Consider the following 24,848-nt stretch of genomic DNA (forward strand, 5'->3'; position numbering starts at 1 on the left):
AGAATTCTAGGAGCCACAGAGGAAGGTCTTACAGTCCAAGCACCAGAGCACCTAAGCAAGTTACATGTCTTCTGTGAAGAGCAGCTGATAAAATCTGGGAGAATGGCCCAGTCATACTGGCTATTCCACTTTGCAATCTATGAAGTCCCTAGAATAAGAATAACCCCAAAAAGAGGATAGCAGACAACAGAGATCCCAGACAATAGAAAACCATCATCTAGGCTTTATCTTTTTTGTTGCAAATATCTCTTCGATTGAACCATAAACCTTCATAAATTTAACAGATAAATCAGAACTTTGGAGGGATGTGATGGCGGGGACATGTAGCTTTTCTTTGTTTGAAGTTTCACAGAATTGTTTAACTAAAATATTAGCTATTTTGAGGCATGGGTGTGTAGGAAGACTTTTTTTCTCACTCAACTCATGCATATTTTATGGTATAGATTTTTTTTTATCATTTCACTAAGATTCACATTTGAAAGCATACACCTTGAGGCGGATATGGGAGTGCCATGCCACTATCTGAACTTTGTGGTTTCCTGCTCATTGTCATGTATTCAACTTTTGGAACAAGTCTGTAGTGAATGGAAAGTCTGGCGTACATGTGAATTTAAAACAATGTAAAAGGGTTGAGACCAGCCCTTTCACCTCTTTCCCATCCTCTTCTTTCTCTTTCTTCATCCCTTTTGATGCTTTTAAGCATAACATAAATGTATCTCATAAGGAAAATTGTATAAATCAGTTAGTGATTTTATATTTTACCCTTCTAAGGGACATTTGCACTTGAGCAAGGAAAAGTGAAAAGAGTATTCCTAACTGAAAAGAAAAATCCCTAATGGGGTAGAATTTAAAGTCCACTTTTACATAGGTTGTGGGAGTCATTTTGTGGTAAATGGTAATACAAATGGCGAAAAAGTATCTCATGGCTATATTGCCCTTATAAAGTATGTGAAATTTGTTATAGGAAATAATTATTTCTTGCTAAAAGTGTAGATATCTTTTAAGTCAGTGGTTTCCAAACATGACTGTACATCACAATCTCCTATGAAATTTTTTAAAAACCACAGATTCTATGTCCCAACTCAGTAGCCTATTTTCTGAGCCTTGCACCCAGGAAGTTATTGTCTTCACAAGATTTACCAGAGGTTTGTAAATTATTGGGGTTTTTTTAATCTTTTTTTTTTTTTTTTTTTTTTTTTTTTTTACAGAATCATCTTTTGGCTTTCTTGAATTATTTTCCTTTTTTTTTTTTTTTTGTCTTTCTTTGGTTTTATTTTCCTACACTTTCTAACTTCTTGCGGGTGGATACTTAGCTCATTAATTTTCAGCCTCTCTTTTTTTAAATTATATGAATTTTAAGTCATTAAATTTCCCTCTGAGTTTCACCTTAGCTATGTCCGGTAAGTTTTAAAACATAGTATTTTCAGATTACTGACAAGATGGTCAAATAGAAACAGCTCTGGTCTGCAGCTCCCAGTGATATCAGTGGAGAAGGAGGGTGATTTCTGCATTTCCAACTGAGGTAGCCGACTCATCTTATTGGGACTGGTTAGACACTGCGTGCAGCCCACAGAGGGTGAGCCAAAGCAGCATGGGGCATTGCCTCACTCAGAAAGCACAAGGGGTCAGGAAATTCCCTCCCCTAGCCAAAGGAAGCCTTGAGGGACTGTGCATGAGGAATGGTGCGTTCCGGCCCAGGTACTACGCTTTTCCCACGGTCTTTGCAACCTGCAGACCAAGAGATTCCCTCAGGTGCCTACACCACCGGGGCCCTGAGTTTCAAGCACAAAGCTGGGCGGCCATTTGGGCAGACACAGAGCTAGCTGTGAGAGTTTCTTTTTCATACTGCAGTGGCTCCTGGAACACCAACGAGACAGAACCATTCACTCCCCTGGAAAAGGGGCTGAAGCCAGGGAGCCAAGTGGTCTAGCTAAGCAAATCCCTCTCCCACAAAGCCCAGCAAGCTAAGGTCCACTGGCTTGAAATTCTCACTCCCAGCACAGCAGTCTGAAGTTGACCTGGGATGTTGGAGCTTGGTTGGGGGAGGGGCGTCCACCATTACTGAGGCCTGAGTAGGCAGTTTTCCCCTCACAGTGTAAACAAAGCCACTGGGAACTTTGAAATGGGCAAAGCCCACCACAGCTCAGCAAAGCCACTCTAGCCAGACTGCCTCTCTAGATTCCTCCTCTTTGGGCAGGGCATCTCTAAAAGAAAGGCAGCAGCCCCATTCAGGGGCTAATAGATCAAACTCCCATTTCCCTGGGACAGAGCACCTGGGGGAAAGGGCAGCTGTGGGGCAGCTTCAGCAGACTTAAACATTCCTGCCTGTCAGTTCTGAAGATAGCAGTGGATCCCCCAGCACAGTGCTCAAGCTCTGCTAAGGGACAGACTGCCTTCTCAAGTGGGTCCCTGATCCCCATGCCTCCTGACTGGGGGACACCTCCCAGCAGACACCTCATACAGGAGAGCTCCCGCTGGCATCTGGCAAGTGCCCCTCTGGGACGAAGCTTCCAGAGGAAGGAACAGGCAGCAATCTTTGCTGTTCTGCAGCCTCCACTGGTGAGGCAAACAGCCAGGCAAACAGGGTCTGGAGTGGACCTTCAGCAAACTCCAGCAGACCTGCAGTCGAGGGGCCTGACTGTTAGAAGGAAAATTAACAAACAGAAAGGAATAGTATCAACATCAACAAAAAAAAATGTCCACACAAAAACCCCATCCGAAGGTCACCAGCATCAAAGACCAAGGGTAGATAAATCCATGAAGATGAGGAAAAACCAGCACAAAAAGGCTGAAAATTGCAAAAATAAGGATGCCTCTTCTCCTTCAAAGGATCACAACTCCTCACCAGCAAGGGAACAAACAGTATGGAGAATAAGTTTCACGAACTGACAGAAGTAGTCTTCAGAAAGTGGGTAATAACATACTCCTCTGAGCTTCTAACCCAATGCAAGGAAGCCGAGAACCTTGAAAAAAGTTAGTTGAATTTCTAACTAGAATAACCAGTTTAGAGAAGAAAATAAATGACCTGATGGATCTGAAAAACACAGCACGAGAACTTCGTGAAGCATACACAAGTATCAATAGCAGAATCGATCAGGCGAAAGAAAGCATATCAGAGATTGAAGATCAACTTAATGAAATAAAATGTGAAGACAAGGTTAGAGAAAAAAGAATGAAAAGCAACAAACAAAACTTCCAAGAAATATGGGACTATGTGAAAAGACCAAACCTACGTTTGACTGGTGTACCTGAAAGTGACAGGGAGAATGGAACCAAGTTGGAAAACACACTCTTCAGGAGATTATCCAGGAGAACTTCCCCAACCTAGCAAGGCAGGCCAACATTCAAATTCAGGAAATACAGAGAACAGCACAAAGACAATCCTCGAGTAGAGCAACCCCAAGACACATAATTGTCAGATTTGCCAAGTTTGAAATAAAGGAAAAAATGTTAAGGGCAGCCAGAGAGAAAGGTCAGGTCACCTACAAAGGGAAGCCATCAGACTAACAGCAGATCTCTCTGCAGAAACCCTACAAGCCAGAAGAGCACAGGTGTCAATATTCAACATTCTTAAAGAAAAGAATTTTCAACCCAGAATTTCATATCCAGCCAAACTAAGCTTCATAAATGAAGGAGAAATAAAATCCTTCACAGATAAGCAAATGCTGACAGATTTTGTCACCACCAGGCCTACCTTACAAGAGCAAGGAAGCACTAAATATGGAAAGGAAAAACCGGTACCAGCCACTGCAAAAACATACCAAATTGCAAAGACCATTAACACTATAAAGAAACTGAATCAACTAATGGGCAAAATAACCAGCTAGCATCATAATGACAGGATGAAATTCACACAAAATAATATTAACCTTAAATGTAAATGGGCCAAATGCCCCGATTAAAAGACACAGACTGGCAGTTTAGATAAAGAGTCAAGACCCATCAGTGTGCTGTATTCAGGAGACCCATCTCACATGCAAACACACATAGGCTCAAAATAAAGGGATGCAGGAAGATTTACCAAGCAAATGGAAAGCAAAAAAAGAGCAGGGATTGCAATCCTAGTCTCTGATAAAACAGGCTTTAAACCGACAAAGATCGAAAAAGACAAAGAAGGGCATGACATAATGGTAAAGGGATCAATGCAACAAGAAGAGCTAACTATCCTAAATATATGTGCGCCCAATACAGGAGCACCCAGATTCATAAAGCAACTTCTTAAAGAGACCTACAAAGAGACTTAGACTACCCCACAATAATCATGGGAGACTTTAAAATCTTCTTGTCATTATTAGACATATCAATGAGACAGAAAATTAACAAGGATATTCAGGACTTTAACACAGTTCTGGACCAAGTGGACCTAATACACATCTATAGAACTGTCCACCCCAAATCATCAGAATATACATTCTTCTCAGCACCACATCGTACTTATTCTAAAACTGGCCACATAATTGGAAGTAAAACACTCCTCAGCAAATGCAAAAGAATGGAAATCATAACAAACACTCTCTCAGATTACAGTGCAATCAAATTAGAACTCAGGATTAAGAAACTCACTCAAAACCACACAACTACATGGAAACTGAACAACCTGCTCCTGAATGACTACTGAGTAAATAACAAAATTTAGGCAGAAATAAGTTTTTTGAAACCAATGAGAAAAAAGACACAACATACCAGAATCTCTGGGACACAGCTAAAGCAGTGTTTAGAGGGAAATTTATAGCACTAAATGCTCACAGGAGAAAGCAGGAAAGATCTAAAATCAACACGCTAACATCACAATTAAAAGAACTAGAGAAGCAAAAGCAAACAAATTCAAAAGCTAGCAGAATACAAGAAATAACTAAGATCAGAGCAGAACTGAAGGAGACGCAGACATGAAAACCCCTTCAAAAAATCAGTGAATCCAGGAGCTGATTTTTTGAAAAGATTAACAAAATAGATAGACTGCTAACAAGACTATGAAAAAAGAAAAGAGAGAAGAATCAAATAGACACAATAAAAAATGATAAAGAGGAGATCACCACTTATCCCACAGAAATACAAACTACCATCAGAGAATACTATAAACACTTCTACGCAAATAAACAAGAGAATCTAGAAAAAAAAGATAAGTTCCTGGACACATATACCCTCCAAAGACTAAACCAGGAGGATGTTGAATCCCTGAATAGATCAACAACAAGTACTGAAATTGAGGCAGTTATTAATAGCTTGCCAACCAAAATAAGCCCAGAACCAGATGGATTCACAGCCGAATTCTACCAGAGGTATAAAGAGGAGCTGGTACCATTCCTTCTGAAACTATTTCAAACAATAGAAAAAGAGGGACTCCTCCCTAACTCATTTTATGAGGTCAGCATCATCCTGATACCAAAACCTGGCAGAGACAGAACAAAAAAAGAAAATTTCAGGCCATCCATGAAGAACATCGATGTGAAAATCCTCAGTAAAATACTGGCAAACTGAATCCAGCAGCACATCAAAAAGCTTATCCACCACAATCAAGTTGGCTTCATCACTGGGAGGCAAGGCTGGTTCAACATATGCAAATCAATAAACATAATCCATCACAAAAACAGAACCAATGACAAAAACCACATGATTATCTCAATAGATGCAGAAAAGGCTTTCGATAAAATTCAGCATCCCTTCATGTTAAAAACTCTCAATGAACTAGGTATCGATGGAACGTATTTCAAAATAATGTGAGCTATTTGTGAACAAACCCACAGCCAATATCATATTGAATGTTCAAAAGCTGGAAGCATTCCCTTTCAAAACTGGCAGAAGACAACAATGTCCTCTCTCACCACTCCTATTCAAAATAGTATTGGAAGTTCTGGCCAGGGCAATCAGGCAAGAGAAGGAAATAAAAGGTATTCAAATAGGAAGAGAGGACATCAAATTGTCTCTGTTTGAAGATGACACCATTGTATATTTAGAAAACCCCATCGTCTCAGTCCCAAATCTCCTTAACCTGATAAGCAACTTCAGCAAAGTCTCAGGATACAAAATCAATGTGCAAAAATTACAGGCATTCCTATACACCAATAAAAGAGAAATAGAGAGCCAAATCATGAGTAAACTCCCATTCCCAATTGCTACAAAGAGAATAAAATACCTAGGAATACAACTCACAAGGGATGTGAAGGACATCTTCAAGAGAACTACAAACCACTACTCAAGGAAATAACAAAGGGCTGAAACAAATAGAAAAACATTCCATGCTCATGGATAGGAAGAATCAATATCATGAAAATGGCCATACTGTCCAAAGTAATTTACAGATTCAATGCTATCCCTAATCAAGCTACCATTGACTTTCTTCACAGAATTAGAAAAAAACTACTTTAAATTTAATATGGAAACAAAAAAGAGCCCATATAGCCTAGACAATCCCAAGCAAAAAGAACAAAGCTGGAGGCATCATGCTACCTGACTTCAAACTATAAGACTACAGTAACCAAAACAGCATGGTACTGGTATCAAAACAGATATATAGACCAATGGAACAGAGCAGAGGCCTCAGAAATAACACTACACATCTACAGCCACCTGATCTTTGACAAACCTGACCAAAAAAAAAGCAATGGGGAAAGGATTCCCTATTTAATAAATGGTGTTGGGAAAACTGGCTAGCCATATGCAGAAAACTGAAACTGGATCCCTTTCTTACACCTTATACATAAATTAACTCAAGATGGATTAACGACTTAAACATAAGACCTAAAACCACGAAAACCCTAGAAGAAAACCTAGGAAATACCATTTAGGACATAGGCATGGGCAAAGACCTCATGACTATAACACGAAAAGCAATGGCAATAAAAGCCAAAATTGACAAATAGGATCTAATTAAACTAAAGGCCTTCTGCACAGCAAAAGAAACTATCATCAGAGTGAACAGGCAACCCACAGAATGGGAGAAAATTTTTGCAATCTATCCATCTGACAAAGGGCTAATATCCAGAATCTAAAAGGAACTTAAATAAATTTACAAGAAAAAAACAAACGACTCTATCAAAAAGTGGGCAAAGGATATGAACAGACACTTCTCAAAAGAAGACATTTATGCAGCCAAAAGACACGTGAAAAAAAGGTCATCATCACTGGTCATTAGAGAAATGCAACTCAAAACCACAATGAGATACCATCTCACACCAGTTAGAATGGTGATCATTAAAAAGTCAGGAAACAACAGATGCTGGAGAGGATGTGGAGAAATAGGAACGCTTTTACACTGTTGGTGGGAGCATAAATTAGTTCAACCATTGTGGAAAACAGTGTGGTGATTCCTAAAGGATCTAGAACTAGAAATATCATTTGACCCACCCATCCCATTACTGGGTATATACCCAAAGGATTCTAAATCATTCTACTATAAAGACACATGCACACATATGTTTATTGCAGCACTATTCACAATAGCAAAGACTTGGAACCAACCCAAATGTCCAACAATGATAGACTGGATAAAGAAAATATGGTACATATACACCATGGAATACTATGCAGCCATAAAAAAGGATGAGTTCATGTCCTTTGCAGGGACATGGATAAATCTGGAAACCATCATTCATAGCAAACTAACACAGGAACAGAAAACCAGACACTACATGTTCTCACTCATAAGAGGGAGTTGAACAATGAGAACATGTGGACACAGGAAGGGGAGCATCACACACCGGGGCCTGTCAGGGGTTGGTGGCTAGGGAAGGGATAGTATTAGGAGAAATACCTGATGAAGATGACCAGTTGATGGGTGCAGCAAACCACCATGGCACGTGTATACCTATGTAACAAACCTGCACATTCTCCACATGTATCCCAGAACTTAAAGTATAATTTAAAAAAGCAAAACAAAAGTAGTATTTTTAATATCACCTAGTTAAAAATGTTTTCTAATTTTCATAGTTTTTTCTATTCAATTTGTAATCATGTGTTTCTTAATATTCAAATACATAGGAACATTATTGCTGTCTTTTTAATTTTTATTGCAAAGTTATTTGCACTGTGGTCCAAGATCACGCATGGTATGGAGTTAGTCTTTTAAAATTTGCTTTATAATGTTTACAAACTTGTTTTTAACTATGGTACACATTTTAAAAATAATTCTCTTCTGGTAATTCTAATACCTAAGGTCTTTCTAGTTTGTTTCTTCTATCTAGTATTTTGTAGTTTTACTCATATTGCTCTGTTTCCTTGTGTGCTTTTTAAAATTTTACTTTTTACTGTGAGTTTTACATTTTTTCCTGAAAAAATCATTTGTGGAACGTTCATAAGGCCTATGATAAAATATGTTTTTAGTGAAGAGTTTCTTTTGTTTTCCCACGTCTTTACCAGCCCAGGACCACTTTAAACTAAATTTGAGACTGAGATATTTTTGGACTATTCAGGTGATAAAAATTCAGCTGCAAATCTGCAGGAAAGCAGGAACACAAGCTTGCAGGTGTGAATTCTCAGGAACTTCTTTTTTCCTGTTCTGGACTATGCCAAAGGTAATTTCCTTTGTGGTCTCTGGTGGTGGTGATGGTGAGATGGTGGGCCAGTTTTACTTCAAGGTTACTCCTTTACTGAGGTGGGAGTCCTTTGGGGCCTTGGGTTTATAGAGATACATCTCCTATTCAGCTCCCTAATCTGATGTACCATAGGATTGGGTTTCTGTTCCCTGAAATTTTGATTTATTTAAAACAAAAGTTCACATCCTCAGTTTTTTGAATCTTTTATTAATATAAGCAGCTTTGGATTTCAGTTTACCACCATTAATTCTCATTTTCAGTTAAATTTTAACCTTACTATTTGGTCAGCTCTTCACTGATTTTAAGATAACTTAAAAACAATTTACAGTATTTTTCATTTGTTTTTCAGTGGGAGAATTTACTCAAATAACCTAATATGCCATCTGACTCCAGACAGGAGTCCTCAGCTTTATTCTTGGAGCCTGGCCTCTTCACAGAACAGACGACATGGCCATCAGCCCATTTTCATCATGACAAGAGCACAAAGAGCAGTCCTCACCTTAGCTCCAGTCTAGCAAATATCCCTGGGATAGATTCCGATGGCCCAGAGTAGATGAAATCACTGTAGCTGGAAGATAAGGTATTGTACCAGCAGCAGACTGTCACTAGGAGAAGGAAAGAAAGTGTGCTAAGGAGACCAAAGCAGTAGAGTCTGCTATGCAAACACTGTTTTATTGAATCCTTACCATAACCAAAAGATAGGCATCCACTCCCTTTCACCTGAAGAAAACAGTGGATTGGGGAGTGTCTTAGTCCATTTTGTGTTGCTACAACAGAATACCTGAGGCTGAGTAATTTATAAAGAAATTTATAAAGAAATTAGATGTACTCAGCTTATGATTCTGCAGACTGGAAAGTTCAAAAGCATGGTGCCGCAACTGGCCAGCTTCTGGTGAGGGCCACCTGCTGCGTCAAAACATGGCAGGGAAGCAGAAAAGTGATCAGGCACATGCAAAGAGATCAGTTGGTGAGAGAAGTAGCAAGAGAGATTCTAGGAAGTTGAACTTGCTTTTATAACAACCTGCTCTCTAACAACTAATCCATTCCTACAAGAGCAAAAACTCACTGATCCCAAGGGAGCAAGTTAATCAATTATGGGGGAATCCTTCCTTATGACCCCAACACCTCCCACTAGTGCCACCTCCCAACACTGCTACATCAAATTTCAACATGAATTTTGGTGGAGACAAACCATATCCAAACCACAGCACTGGCTAAGAAGCTTGTCCAATTTCACATAACTAGGAAAGACCAGAGTCAATTCAAACCTGAGTCTGTTGGATTCCATACTCCATGTTCCTAAGCACTGCGCTCTCCTACCAGTTACTCACCCTTTAACTGGCCACTCAATTACTGTGTCTCTCCTGGAACAGGATTTGGGGCATGGTACTTCTGTTGAATGGAAGAGAAGATGTGAGAATGTGGGCCAGTCCAAGTGGGCAGCTCAAGGGTTAGTGGTACCTCGGTGGAGATGTTGAGATAGAATGAGGGAGATGTCACTAGACAAATTTAAGCACACTTTGCATTTCTACCAAGGTGGGCCTGCTGCCCTGTTAGAGCTTGAAAATAAAAGTAAATCTAACACAAATAAAGCTGGAATTTTTGGGCTGCCTTACATTTACCTTTAGGCCAATCTCAATATGCCATTACATCAAAAAGAAAAAGGCACATACCTAACTCCAAAAAAACATTGAAAGAATTATAGGCTTTTACTGAAGTTTCAAGAGGCAGAAGTAGCATATAGGTGCATGCATAGCATGTATAGCATAGCAAAGTTTCTAAACGGGATCTTTAGAGCTTTTCCTCTCTCAAAAGTTCTACTTCTCATGGAAATTGCTCAAAGCTGCTCTCAACCACCAGCTGTCAAGTTTCAACTCATGTCCCCTCTTCTCTCTCTGTGTACCTTTAGATTCCTCACTGACCCTGGGACTTCCTTCCCAAGTAGCTTAAGCCTATCTTAAATACAACTTTATATTCTACTTGTTTTGGCTTTAAAAATCGTTTTCTTCCCACAGTTCATTATAGTGATCAGTCCAATAAAGGCCTAGTAGTCAAAGAGCCCCAACAAAGGATTCAGGAGCCAGGAGAGATGAGAGGTTTGTACATACTTTTCAAGTTCCCTTTTTTGCTTTCTCCTACATTATACATATATTATGGACTTCCAAGAATGGAAAATGAATCTAAGTAACAGTGAGTATGAGGCGAGGACTAAGGTTAAACAGATCCTATGGGAAATGATCTTACGAGAAAAGATATTTTATTTTCTCTGAAGACACTAAAACCACTTATTGTTGGGTAGGAATCCAATGTGTACCTTAGGATAGAATTGTTCTTTGTCCTTCAATGTCTTTGTCTGTTCCCAGTGATAATGTCCCTGTAAAACACTATAGCTAATCTAATATTGCGTGGTTTCTTAAGCCTTGGATCCTTTATGACCAGCTGCCATGTAAGGTGATTCAGTATCTACCTACCAAGTAATTTCAGGAGAACTGCAGATGATGCAATGACTTGCAGACATGTACAGTTTAAGTCAACTGCCTCTCAGGAATAAATCAAACTCTGATAACTGACCTGGCAGTTTTTCATCTTGAATTTCCATTTTATTCACCAGCAGTATCCTTTTGGGAAAGCTTCAAATGCTTTTGAAATGAAAGCAAACTAAATTGATTTTTTTGCAAAAGATAATACCTGACTTCATTGGTTCAAAAAGAAATTGGTTGGATTAATTTCCAAATTATTTGCCTTGGTCTTTGTTTTTTATTGCCTAAGTTTATCCCTTAAGAAGTGAACATCCTTCAACAGTCACAAAATGAGCTTAAAAAAAGACAAAAAAAAAAAATGAAAAACAAAACAACAACAACAAAAAAACAGCAAACAAAACACAAAATGAGACCGACTCATTTAGATAAAAGCATCTTTCACCCTACCCTCCAGTGTATCAAGCACTCAAATAATCTCTATGGTTACTCGCTTTTCATGACTCCTGTTATTATGAGTTATGCTATCACACATAAACCTGTCTTTCCCCTCACCAGCCTCTGTACTCCTTACTCAGGGAAGAGAGGGGCAATATCTGCCCTACAGAAGATTCTTAATACCATATTTCGTTAATTCTATGATACATATATGACTTCATATTTTAATAACTCTTAAATAAAAATGCTTCTTTCAATAAATAGCACGTCATACCTTAAATGTCAGCATTTTTTCTTAGTGGCATAAAAAATAATCATGTATTTTATAGTTGATAGTTTCTTATATCCAACAAAATATGGTGCTGAATTGTACCTAATGAGTGATTCATCCAGATTTGGGGTAAACTGTTAATGCATTTTAGTTAAAAATAAAAAGTAAGCAATCAAATGATAAAAATTTAGAACATGCAGTAAGAAAGAAATTTGCTAAAAGCTAAGAAATCAGAGTTATAAACAATACATGTTTATTGAGCATTTACTGTTTACCCATCAGTATTCTTGATGCTAAGGATACAGCAGTGAACAAAACAATCCTTGTGGACTTACATCATAGTAGGGAAAATAGACAATAAATAAATGTATGATAAGTCAGTTGATAATAAGTGCTACGAAGTAAAACAAAGCAGGAATAAAGTTGGGGAGAAAAGTGGAGGGTGATTGCTATTTCAGATGAGATCATTGGGATGGTCTTTTCTGAGGAGGGGACATTTGCATAGAGAAGCAAGGATGTGAGTTATGTGTCTTCTGTGTGTAGAACATTCTGGGAAAGGGCAGAGAAGGGAAGAAGACTATTCCAGAAAAAGAGGACACATGCTGGGAGTGTTTGAGAACAGAATGGAGGCTAGTATGCTGCAGCCAGTGGGTATGCGTGGGAGTTCTAGGAGATGAGGCCAAAGAGCCCCTATCATACAGGACCCTAGAGGTCACTGTAAGGATTTGACTTTTATCTTGAACGACGTGGGAGGCTACTAAGAGTTTTGAACAGAGGGTCGGGCGCGGTGGCTCACACCTGTAATCCCAGCACTTTGGGAGACCGAGGCGGGCATATCAGCTGAGGTCGGGAGTTTGAGACCAGCCTGATGAACATAGAGAAACCCCGACTCTACTAAAAATACAAAATTAGCCAGGGATGGTGGCACGTGCCTGTAATCCCAGCTACTTGGGAGGCTGAGGCAGGAGAATCACTTGAACCCGGTAGGTGGAGGTTGCGGTGAGCCAAGATTGTGCCATTGCACTCCAGCCTGGGTAACAAGAGCAAAAGTCTGTCTCAAAAAAAAAAATGTTTTGAACAGAGGAGTGATAGAGCCTGACTTGTGTTGTGGGGAGAGGGTCAGGGGGGAGTGTAGAAGAGGGGTTGATAAGAATGGGAACATAAAGATCAGTAAGTAGGCCACTACAGTAATCCAGGTGAGAGGTGGTAGTAGTGGGAATAGGGTGGTAGTGTTACAGAAGTGCTGGAAAGGGAAGAGTTTGGTCCCTTTAAATGATAGGGAAGCAGGGAAGGGAAGTGCTGGGTAGAGACAAGGGTGGTCCCTGGCTAGGGCTCCATCCCAACAGATCTAGGCGAGGACAGGCATTTCCTAGAGATTTCCCAAGATCACCCTGGCCTGCCATGCCCCCATCTTGTGCCTATAAAAACCCCCAACACCCTGGCAGCCACACATATAGGCGGCTGGACATTGAGAGGAGCACATCAGCAGAGGAACACAGGTGGTTAGACATAGAGAGGAATGCACCAATAGGCACCGGCATGCTGGCAGGCCAGTGACCAGCGGAAGCAGAACAACCTGGAGTTTGGCTGGGGCAGTCAGAGGAGAGCCCAGGCCACCGAATGGCCCAACTCCAGGGGAAAACCTTCCCACTCCCTCCCCTTCTGACTTCCCCTGAGCTACATCCACTCAATAAAACCTTGCACTCATTCTCCAAACCCAGGTATGATCCGATTCTCCCAGTACACCAAAGCAAGAACCAGGGATACAGAAAGCCCTCTGTCCTTTCAACAAGGTAGAGCAAGGTAGAGGCTTAATTGAGCTGGTTAACACAAGCCACCTATAGACGGCAAAACTGAAAGAGCAGCCTGTAACACAGGCCCACTGGGGCTTCAGGTGTTGTAAATATTCACCCCTAGACACTGCCGTGGGGTCGGAGCCCATAGCCTGCCCATCTGTAAGCTCCCCTGGAGGTTTGAGCAGCGGGGCACTGAAGAAGCGAGCCACACCCCCATCGCATGCCCTGTGAGGGGGACAAGGGAACCTTTCCTGTTTCAGTAGCGTGGAAGTGCTGGTATCCTGGATAAACTTCAAAGGTAGACCTGTCAAAATTAACTGGTAAACTGAATGTGCAGTATAGAAGAAATAGATCAAGGAAGATGGCAAGGTTTTTACCTGAGCAACTTGTAAGTGGAGTTGTCATTTACTACAATGGGAAAGATTGTGAGAAGAATAGTTTGGAGAAGAGAAAACAGAGTTAATTTTGAATATATTAAACTAAGGATGTCTATTAGTAGTGAAGAGAAGATTCTGAGAAATGAACCTATACTTCAGGAAAGATGTAAAAAATGGAAATATAAATTGGGAGTTATTAACATATATGTCAAATTTTAGGAGATATGAAATATTCTAAGCTCTAGAGCAAGGGTAGAGAGAGAGAAGGGGAAGGAAGACAGAACTTTGGGGCAATCCAACCTAAATAATCAGGGGGGATGAGGAGGAACCAGCAAAGGAAAAGGAGAGGAGCAGTCAGGGAGGTGGGATGGGAACCAAAACAAAGTATCATCCAAGATGTCAACCAGAAGAAGTGTTTTGGATCAAGGGAGTAACAACTTGGCCAAATTTTGCTGATGTAGGCTGAGATGTGACCATTTTATTTGGAAGCAAGGAGGTCATTGATGACCTTTACAAGAGATAATTCAGTGGAGTATAAGCACAAAAATCTAGTTCTAAAGGGTTAAAGCAAGAATAGAAGGAGAAATGAAAATGAAAACAAAAAACAGTGTTAGTATTATAAACAACCCTTTTCTTTTCTTTTCTTTTTTTTTTTTTTTTAGACAGAGTCTCACTCTGCCACCCAGGCTGGAGTGCAGTGGTGCATCTTGGCTTACTGCAACCTCCGCCTCCTGAGTTCAAGCGATTCTCCAGCCTCAGCCTCCCCAGTAGCTGGGACTACAGGTGCACACCATCAAGTCTGGGTAATTTTTGTATTATTAGTAGAGATGGGGTTTCACAATATTGGCCAGGCTGGTCTCGAACTCCTGACCTCAGGTGATCTGCCTGCCTCGGCCTCCCAAAGTGCTGGGGTTACAGGCCTGAGCCACTGCACCCGGCCATAAACAACTCTTTCTAAAGAGATACAGATATGCTATATGTATACAGGTATAGGATCCAGGAGAGGTTTTGCTGTTTTTTTTTTTTTTAAAGATAAGATATATAGCATGTTTGTACTCATTTAAGATGAGTCCCCTTTCTTGGATCCCTTCTCTCTAGCCTCTCTAAATTAATTACTTAATACAATTGGGAGAGAAGTATGCAATTGAGATCCAAATTTAGCATTCTTTCTAAGTTAAAATTTGAAAGTAATATTATTTACACTTTTACTAACCATTGTCTCAAAGGGACCTATAGAATCAGTTTTTAAAAATATTCTGACCTGCTTTGTTTGGGAGAAAATGGTATTTTCACATACTTTTAATTGCAAATAGAATACAAAAGAGTGTCTTGTAGCACCACAATTTATTCATTTCAATATTAAATCACATTAACAATGGAAAAATAAGGTCTTATTCTGAAAAGAAATAATCCCATCACTATGCTTCTCTTTTTCAATATCAGAGCTGACAGATAAGCAAGTCTCATTAGAAACAGATAAGAGTTTCCTGACATCTGTTACAGTAGATGGCTGACAGTAACTCTAAACACATTGACTCTACTTATTGGAGAAGAGCTGGACTGAATTAAAGAGGATTCTAGCTCAGTGGCTCACTGCCCTGGCTGCACATTTGATTTACCCATGCCCGTGACCCACCCCCAGAGATGCTGATTTATTTGACCTGCATTGGGCATGTTTCAAAACATTCCCAGGTAATTTTAATGTGCAGCTGAAGTTTTTTGTGAAGTTCACTTCACTTTAATGTGAAGTGAAGAACTACTGCCTAGCATTTAAGCTTTTCTTAAGGTAAAGAACTCAGCTATAATGAAAAGCCTTGAAATTTGATCTAATCTCAAAAACAGAACACAGGAAATAGCCACTTCCACTTGAAGTGGTCTCATACCATGGAATTCTCATCTACCATGAAGAGTACACTCCCATAATTCTGCTTGTGTGACAGGCAGCTCCATGCGCTGCCACTGAAGATGGGAGGGTAGCGACAGGCCATCTGGGCAAGCCCAGGTCCTTTCTCTTCTCCCCTGTGTGACAGTTACTGAAGGTCCCAGAGCCATCAGAACCAAATTGGTTTTTAAGTTGTGATTCCTTTATATACTTGTATAGATACAAGTCCTAATCAGACATAGACCTGTAAATAGCTTCTTTCATTGTGTGGGTTGTCTTTTTCACTTTCTTGATTGTTATCCTCTGAAGCATAAAAATTTTTAATTTTAATGACATCCAATTTATCTATTTTTTTATTTTGTTGTTTGTGCTTTTGGTCATAGCTAAGACTCCATTACCAAATCTGAGGTCACAAAGATTTATCCAAATGTTTTCTTTTAAGAGATTTATAGTTTGGCTCTTATATTTAGGTTTTTTATTCATTTTGAGTTACTTTTTTTAGTGGCTTATTATTTTATTTTTCTTTTCTTATTTTATTTCATTTTCCCTTCTCTATTAAGATTTAAGATATAATTGACCAAAAAACCCCACTAAATGTGATGTTTTGATATATATATATAAATTGTGAAATGATTAAATCAAGGTAATTAAAATATTGCTTCACATATTTATTTTTTGTGGTGAGAACATTTAAGATCTATTCTCTTAGCAATTTTCAAGTATATAATACATTATTATTACTATAGTCATCATGCTGTACAGTAGATAACTAGAACTTATTCATCTTGTCTAACTTAATCTTTGTACTCTTTCACCAACATCTCCACCTCTCCATTTCTCTCCCACCAGCCTCTTTGCCAACTCCATTTTACTCTCTGCTTTTAAAAGTTTGTCATTTGTAGATTCTGCAGATAAATGAGGTGATACATTATTTGTCATTTTGAGTTAATCTGTGTATATCATGTGATGTAGGCCGAACTTCATTCTTTTTTATATGGCTACACACATGTCCCAGCACTACTTGTTGAAGACTATTTTTTTGCCACTGAATGGCCTTGGCACTCTTGTTGAAAATCAATTGGCTATAGATACATGGGTTTATTTCTGGACTCTCAATTCCATTCCACTGGTCTATACGTCTATCCTTATTCCAGTACCACACCATCTTCATTACTCTAGCAATGTAATAAGTTTTAAAATAAGGAAGTGTGAATCTTTCAGCTTTATTCCTTTTCAGGATTGTTTTGCTTATTTTGGGTGTCTTGAGTTTCCATATAAATTTTAAGATCAGCTTGTCTATTTATACAAATAAGTCAGGTGGGTTTCTGACAGGAATTCTGTTGAACCTATAGATAAACTTGGAAGTATTGCCTTTTAACAATATTAAGTCTTCCAATCCATGAACATGAAATGTCTTCCTATTTATTTAGATCTGATTGGTTTCTCTCTGTGTGTGTGTGTGTGTGTGTGTGTATGTGTGTATGACAGGGTCTCACTCTGTCACCCAGGCTGGAGCAGTGCAGTGGTGCAATCTTAGCTCACTGCAACCCTGCCTCCAGCGCTAAAGTGATCTTCCCACCTTAGCCTCCCAAGTAGCTTGGACCACAGGCGTGTGCCACCACACCCAGATAATTTATATATATATATACATAAAACTTTTTTTTAATAGAAATGGGGTTTCACCATGCTGCCCAGGCTGGTCTCAGACTGCTAGACTCAAGCCATCCACCCACCTCAGCCTCCCAAAGTGCTAGGATTATAGGCATAAGCCACCACCGGTTGATTAGTTTCTTTCAACAATGTTTTTCATTCAATTATAACAAAAAACTAACGGGGTTTTGGAACTTGAACACTAGATTCTAAACAGCTCTTCTTCACGGAAAAGCAAAAACCCACAAATACCCAACACTGCTCCCCCAAAAAGAGTAAAATGAGAAGATTTGGCTTACCAAATACTTATGATTCATCAGTGTCAATTAAGACTAGATAAGTAGACCAATTAAACAGAATAGAAAGCCCAATAGGTGGATTGGGCATGATGTATGATATACTGGAGTCAGCTTCTACCAGCTCCTGAGATGATTGTTATAATCATTAAAAGATTGAGATTGACATTTGGTTCCCTGAGGCCTGTATGCAGATTCAATTCAAAGCTAATGATTTTCCTCTTAACTGAATTTTTAGTTTTTATCACTCAAAACTTTGAGAAGGTAGAAGATTTGCCTCATATTTACACTATATTATATAATACATAATTAATGAATTAAATGAATGAGTATATTAACTGCCTCTCAACTTAAAGGACTTGGAAATAATTTTTGCCTTCTCGAATTTTATTTGCTTAAATTTGGGATTCAAAATGTTTCACACACAAAACATTTGCTTTAAAATATATGGATTAAAAAGTGTAAGATTGGCTGGGTGCAGTGGCTCATACCTGTAATCTCAAACTCGGGAGGCGGAGGCAAAAGGATGGCTTGGGCTCAGGAGTTTAAGGCTGCAGTGAGCTAGGATTGCACCACTGCACTCCAGCCTAGGTAACAGGGTGAGACTTTGTCTCTTTTTTTAAAAAAAAAAAAAAGATATAAGACTGGATAACTATGAAATAAAGTAATTTGATTTTCTGCTTAAATATTCTGTTCAATCTGCCATAGCCTACTGAGCATGGTGAGGTTACGGGAAGATACACCTTTAACTGCCTCAGCCTCCGGGTAGGGGGAGAGGAACAGGAGGTGTCATGGTTTCCATATTTCTACCCCAACTGGGGCAAGGGATCTGCTTTTAGTGCAAGTTTCAACTACAAAAATGCTCTTTTAGCCAAAGGATGTTTCAAAACCTTCTATCCTTCCAACCCCCAAAGATAGCAAAGAGTACAGATCACAGACGGATGGAAAACACTCAATTCAGAGAGAGGTTACGCCACAGATTCCTGCAAACAGAGAGAAAAGTCCTTTGGGAGCTTAGGGATAGCAGACATTTTTTAAGAGAGAAAGAACTTAGCAATACAATGAGAGTTTATACTTTAAAAGAAATTTGCACAAGTGCATAAAGAAAAGTAAAAGTTAGCTTCTGAATATGAAACCGTATCTCCCAGTATGGCTCTGTAAGAATATGCTGAATATCAACAGGTCTTGTTACAGCTTGAGGGACCATGGAGTTTGGGCCACACCAAGGCAGAGACTATTCCCTAAATTCACCAAGTCTCAGAGAGAAAGAAATATAAAGTTTGTGGCAAACACCACTGACATTCATTTGAGTTTCATTGTTAGGTTAAGAATTTAGTGACATATACAGAACTTATGTAATATGAGTGGATTCATCCTTTATAAAGGATTCAATTAATCCTTTATAAATTTCAGAGTAAGCAGAATTTTTTGTCATAGATCAGGGATTATTTTTTAGAAAATTTTTTAGAGACAGGGTCCTACGCTGTTGCCTAGGCTGGAATGAAGTGGTGCATAGATCAGGGATTCTTTTTAAAAAAATTATTATTTTTCTTAAGTTCAGGGTACATGTACAGAGAAATAAGAATGCTTTTACACTGTTGGTAAGAATGTAAATTAGTTCAACCATTGTGAAAGACAGTGTGATGATTCCTCAAAGATTTAGAACTGGAAATACCATTTGATCCAGCAATCCCATTACTGGGTATATACCCAAAGGCATATAAATCATTCTATTATAAAGATACATACACACATATGTTCATTGCAGCACTATTCACAATAGCAAAGATGTGGAATCAACCCAAATGCCTATTAATGATAGACTGGATAAAGAAAATGTGGTACGTATACACCATGGAATACCATGCAGCCATAAAAAAGGAATGAGATCATGTTCTTTGCAGGGACATGGTTAGAGTTGGAAGCCATTATCCTCAGCAAACTAATGCAGGAACAGAAAACCAAAGACATGGAATCAACCCAAATGTCTGTCAATGATAAATTGGATAAAGAAAATATGGTACATATACACCATGGAATACTATGCAGCCATTAAAAGAATGAGATCATGTCCTTTGCAGGGACATGGATAGAGTTAGAAGCCATTATCCTCAGCAAACTAATGCAGGAACAGAAAACTAAACATGGCATGTTCTCACTTGTAAGTAGGAGGTGAACAATGAGAACACATGGACACAGGGAGGGGAACAACACTTAGAGATTCTTATCTGTAGTCCCATGGATAGACTTGAAGGGTATCTTTGGGTCAAAGCTAAAATTCTATGCAAAATTTCATGTGTATATAGGGGATTCATCGCTTTCTTTAGACCCTTAGAGACGTCTGTGATTCTAAAAAGTAAAGAACCGGTACTTTGGATAAATATCAGAATTGGTCTACCTCATTCATCTAGTCAAGATTCTGGTGTACAGAGCAAGAAAACCCACACATAAAACAGCCCACATATAAAAATATGCATGAACAGGGATGTTTCTGTCTGAGTGGCCTACATATTACACAATTTTTGTGGGGAAGAAGACACACAACAAAGTATAGTATAGAGAAAATTTTTTCAAAATTATTATACTCAAAAAGTGTCCACTGATTTTGAATCTTTTATTTGCAAGCATTTCCATCCACTTCCTATTCAATAACAAAATCACTTGATCTCTAAATTCAGACTTCATCTGTAAATACAGCTCTGAGAAAGGACAGATGAAAAGGAAGAAAGTAGCAGAAACAAGGAACACTTAAGTGGCTTCTAGGTCTACTGCCTTGTTTCATTAGAACTATCCAGGCACCAATCCCGGTATTTATTTTCACACTTATACAAGCAACACAACTACCACAAGCCTGAATGTGATACTGAAGCCTGTGACATTGAACAGTGCAGTGAGTTACACCCTAGGGAAGGTAGGAGACAAAAGAACAGCTGACAATTCTCCCTGAAGACAAGAGAGCTTCACAAACAGCTCTGCAAATCCTAGAATTAACATTATTTCCATTCCACTCGGGAAAATATATGAAGGTAAGGAAAAGTTTGGAAAAAAAGGACAATAGAGAGGAAGAAAGGTAGGGGTGTGTGTGTGTGTGTGTGTGTGTGTGTGTAAAGGCCAAGTAACAAGGGAAGGAGCAAGAAAAAACAAGGTATCAAAAAGAAGCGTAAGTGTGCTTAGGGAAGTAGATGGCACTTTACCAAGTAACAAAGACAATCCCTGCTTTCTGTAACAATGTAGGATAAAGTTACTTGGCCAATGTCTGATTAGATATCAGTTTGCTTATGGACAGCATATTTACGATGATCCACTTTTAATATATGCCTCTGTGGCCTATGAGCAAGTGAGGCAACATGTACGTGTGGTATGGGGTATACATGAAGGCACTGGGGACTACTGTCAAGTCAGATGCTGCCTGAGATGCAACTGGGAGTGGGAGAAAAGAAGGAGGATGGCTGAGAATGGCTGCTAGTAGTGTGCAGTGATTTATTCATCTGTCGGGCTAGGTGCTGTGGATACACTGATGAATAAGTTGCAGAGGGTCCCCACCCTCAGGTAGATTAAGTTTACACTGAGCCAAGAGAGTGTGGGAGTACCTGGGGTAAAAATAAAATAAAAACTAAATGTGATGGTAAATTGTATGTGTCGACTTGGCTGATACAGTGTGCTCAGATATTTGGTTGAATATTATTCTGGATGTTTCTGTAAGGGTGTTTTTTAGATGAGATCTACATTTAACTTAGTGGACTTTGAATAAAGCAGATTGTCCTCCAAAATGTGGGTGGGCCTTCAGTTGAAAGCCCGAATAGCACAAAAGATTGACCTCTCCCGAGCAAGAGAGAATTCTGGAGCAGAGGGCCTTCAGATTTGAACTGCAACATCAGCTCTTTCCTGGGTCTCCAACCTGCTGGCACACCCTGAAGACTTGGACTTGCCAGCCTCTATAATCATTATATATGTGTGTGTGTGTGCGTGTATGTGTACATACACGCACACACACACACACACACATCCTATTGGTTCTATTTCTCTGGAGAACCCCAACTACTACAATAAACTAAACTAAAGCAGATATGAGATTATATTTCTGATGCTACGTAGGAGACTTTACACATTTTTCATTTAATCTTCTAGAAGGAGCCAGACTGTCCTGTAGTTGCCACTCTTATGGTTCAATGGAGAGACTACCAATGCACTACTTTCTGCTACTTTCTGAGGGTGCCAAGGTGGTAACAGTAAGCCATTTGTCTTTCAAGGAACTGCTGACTTATTTCAGGACATGAGGGCATTTCTTAGAGAACTATTGCTCTAGCAATAGCTCCTCTAGTTTTCAAGGCTATATGCTAGTGCTAGAGCAGTTGTTCCTCTAAGAAATGTTCTCATGGATTGTTTTATTTATTTATTTATTTATTTATTTATTTATTTACCTACTGTGGATTGTTACCCACCATAAATTGTTTACCATGGATTTTTTTATTTTTTTGAATATTATTATATGTTTTATTAGAGAGAGAATAATAGTTTTCCAGATTTGGGATCTCAGAAATTCTTATGAAAAAGAGTGTTCTAGCTAGAAATTCAGAGAATTTACATGGTCTGGTATTTTTTTCTGCTAATGAGGGCCAACTTTATGGCAGACACTGCAAGGCGCTGAGGAAACCATAAAGAATACAGTGTTAAATGAGCATAAAACTTTCTTAGAGAAGAAAATATGTGGACACTCAAATGTTAAAATATATTTCAGGAGTTTAAAATTATGTAACACAGAAGTATAAGTCAATATACTTAGCATCACATGATTCTCAGGTGAGCATTTTGGAAAATAAGATCAATAGAAGGTCAGGAAAAGCTGTAGAGCTCATGGAGAAAATGGAATTTAACCAGAGCCTTAAATGGAACCTGTAGTATCATGGGATGACCTTTACATGGAGGTAGACATATATGATAGGTAGACATAGAGCCTTTCAATTTAATATGACTTGGAAGAGTGAAGACACACACACATAATACACATATACATACAATTTTTAAAAATATGGCTGTCAAAAATGTGACAGAAGTGGATGAAAAACTAGGCCAGTAGAGAAAAGTTGTCTTAGTTCCTGGCTTGAATATAAACAATACTGTAAATTAAAAGAATATTTTGATATATTTTTCTATTTTTTTTCTGGTTTCTCTGACACCCTTATGATTAAGGATGAATGGATGATCACTCACAAATAAAATGTTAGGAACATGTTATTTTTTGTAAATTGCCATGGGATATTAAGCAAGTTTTTGTCTAGAGTCATAAATTATTACTTTCCCTAACAATATTCTCAAGTCATTGTTGCAGATGATGTGCAATTTGTAGGCAGTTTGAATATTTTAAAACAATAATATTGTTAATCTTCAATTCCCTTTCATTAAATCCTGCTGGCCCCAGCTACAAGGAATAAAATCTTCTATTTTTTTCACTGCTATCTTATAGCCAATGCCCTCTGGAGCATTCACTAGGAGAAAAGGTAAGACAAAAACTTTCTAAAGTTAAAATAATAAAAATAATAATAAATGAATGATACAAGATAAAATAAAACAAAAGAAGCCAAAACAAGTCAAGATAAAAGAATAGTCTGCAAACAAAGTTTTTACATTTAATGCATTGTGTTAGGAAACCACAAAGTGTCCTTAAGAAACTTGGAGATGGTTGGATGTAGCAATCATGGTATTTTTCTGTTACCTTACCAAAACATCTCAATTGGGAGCTGCTCTAAAGCCAGAAGAGTTTAACTTCCATTTTTAAAATCTCTTTCAATAATTAAATCACCTTTTCCTGTGAGAGAAAGGATGTTCATATAAGTTTAGTGTATGATATTTCTATAGATTCTAAAGAAGGCATTGGCCACATTCAATAAACAAATCATCTTCTGAAAAAGTAGCACAGGTCTTCTTATCACAGTTGATATAACCACAGATTATACTTTTGTATTAACTCAACCTTCAGACGTTCTTTTCCTAAAAATGTGCACACCTCCTACATTTTCTGTTTTCTCTTGTATCCTAAGCTTACTCCCTAGGGCATGTATTATTAGTGCACTGTTTTTCTCTCTCTCCTTGGCTTTTTCTGGTTGAAATATTTAAGCTGTTTGGAACTATGAAATTCCCTTAGGATATAAACTATTGATCTCCTGTTAGATCATGAAGGTGACTCTTAAGCACCTTCTCCTAGAACTTTTCGAGAAACACTGCATATGAATGCAAGGTTACATGCCCTGGCACAAATTAGAAACCTAACAGTGGACCATATCCTAATAAGAATCATTGGCGACTTTAATTCTTAGACTGTGGAAACATTGTTCAATTACCATGAGTTCTGATTTTAGTTTTTACGTGCCCAAAGCATGAATTTCTAGTCACTGAGCCTGTGAGTGAGCATTGAAGAGTTTGAGGTCTATACTTAATTAACGCATTTTTTCCTATGCTATCCTGCAGACCTGGCAGGATTCACATGCATCCCAAAATGCCTTTGATCCTTCAGACCTGCCCTGCCTCATGTAAACTAAGTTGAGGCGTTATCTTTTATCAAAAGTTGATAACACCACTTAACAAAACTTGTTTTCCATTGTGCAGAGAGGGTGTGATTTTTTTCTCCTAGGTTACAAGGTCTAAGTTTTATTTTTTTGAAAAAAGATTTCCAATTTAGAACTCAGAAAAAGATAAATGATTCCTGGGGTTTTTGGTTATGAGAAATAAAAAAGGAAGGAGAGGCCTTCATTATAGGTCTGATGAAGAAACGCTGATGTTTAGTCACAGGCTTCCTAGGACATTGGAGAAAGCAAAAGAAACATTCGGTCTATCAAGTCAACCTCAAATAACTATCGCCATCTATCAGATGAGTTTGGACTTGAGACTACCTAAGGTTTTCTACTAGCTGGAAACTATTGTGATTATAATAGCGTGGTAACTTCACACTCTCTAATCTTGTGATGCTGACTCTTTAATGATCCTGTGCTTATTCATGTTCTCTCCCTATATTTCCCTTTGTTATCTCATTTGAAAAATATAATCATAAATGACATCTTCCCAGGAAATTTCATTATCCATCTCCCTGCCCCCAACCAACCCCCAACTTTTTACCAGAAACCATTGATGCCACA

The sequence above is a fragment of the Gorilla gorilla genome, chromosome 5 (assembly GCF_029281585.2).
Source record: "Gorilla gorilla gorilla isolate KB3781 chromosome 5, NHGRI_mGorGor1-v2.1_pri, whole genome shotgun sequence".
In the NCBI taxonomy this organism is placed as follows: Eukaryota; Metazoa; Chordata; class Mammalia; order Primates; family Hominidae; genus Gorilla; species Gorilla gorilla.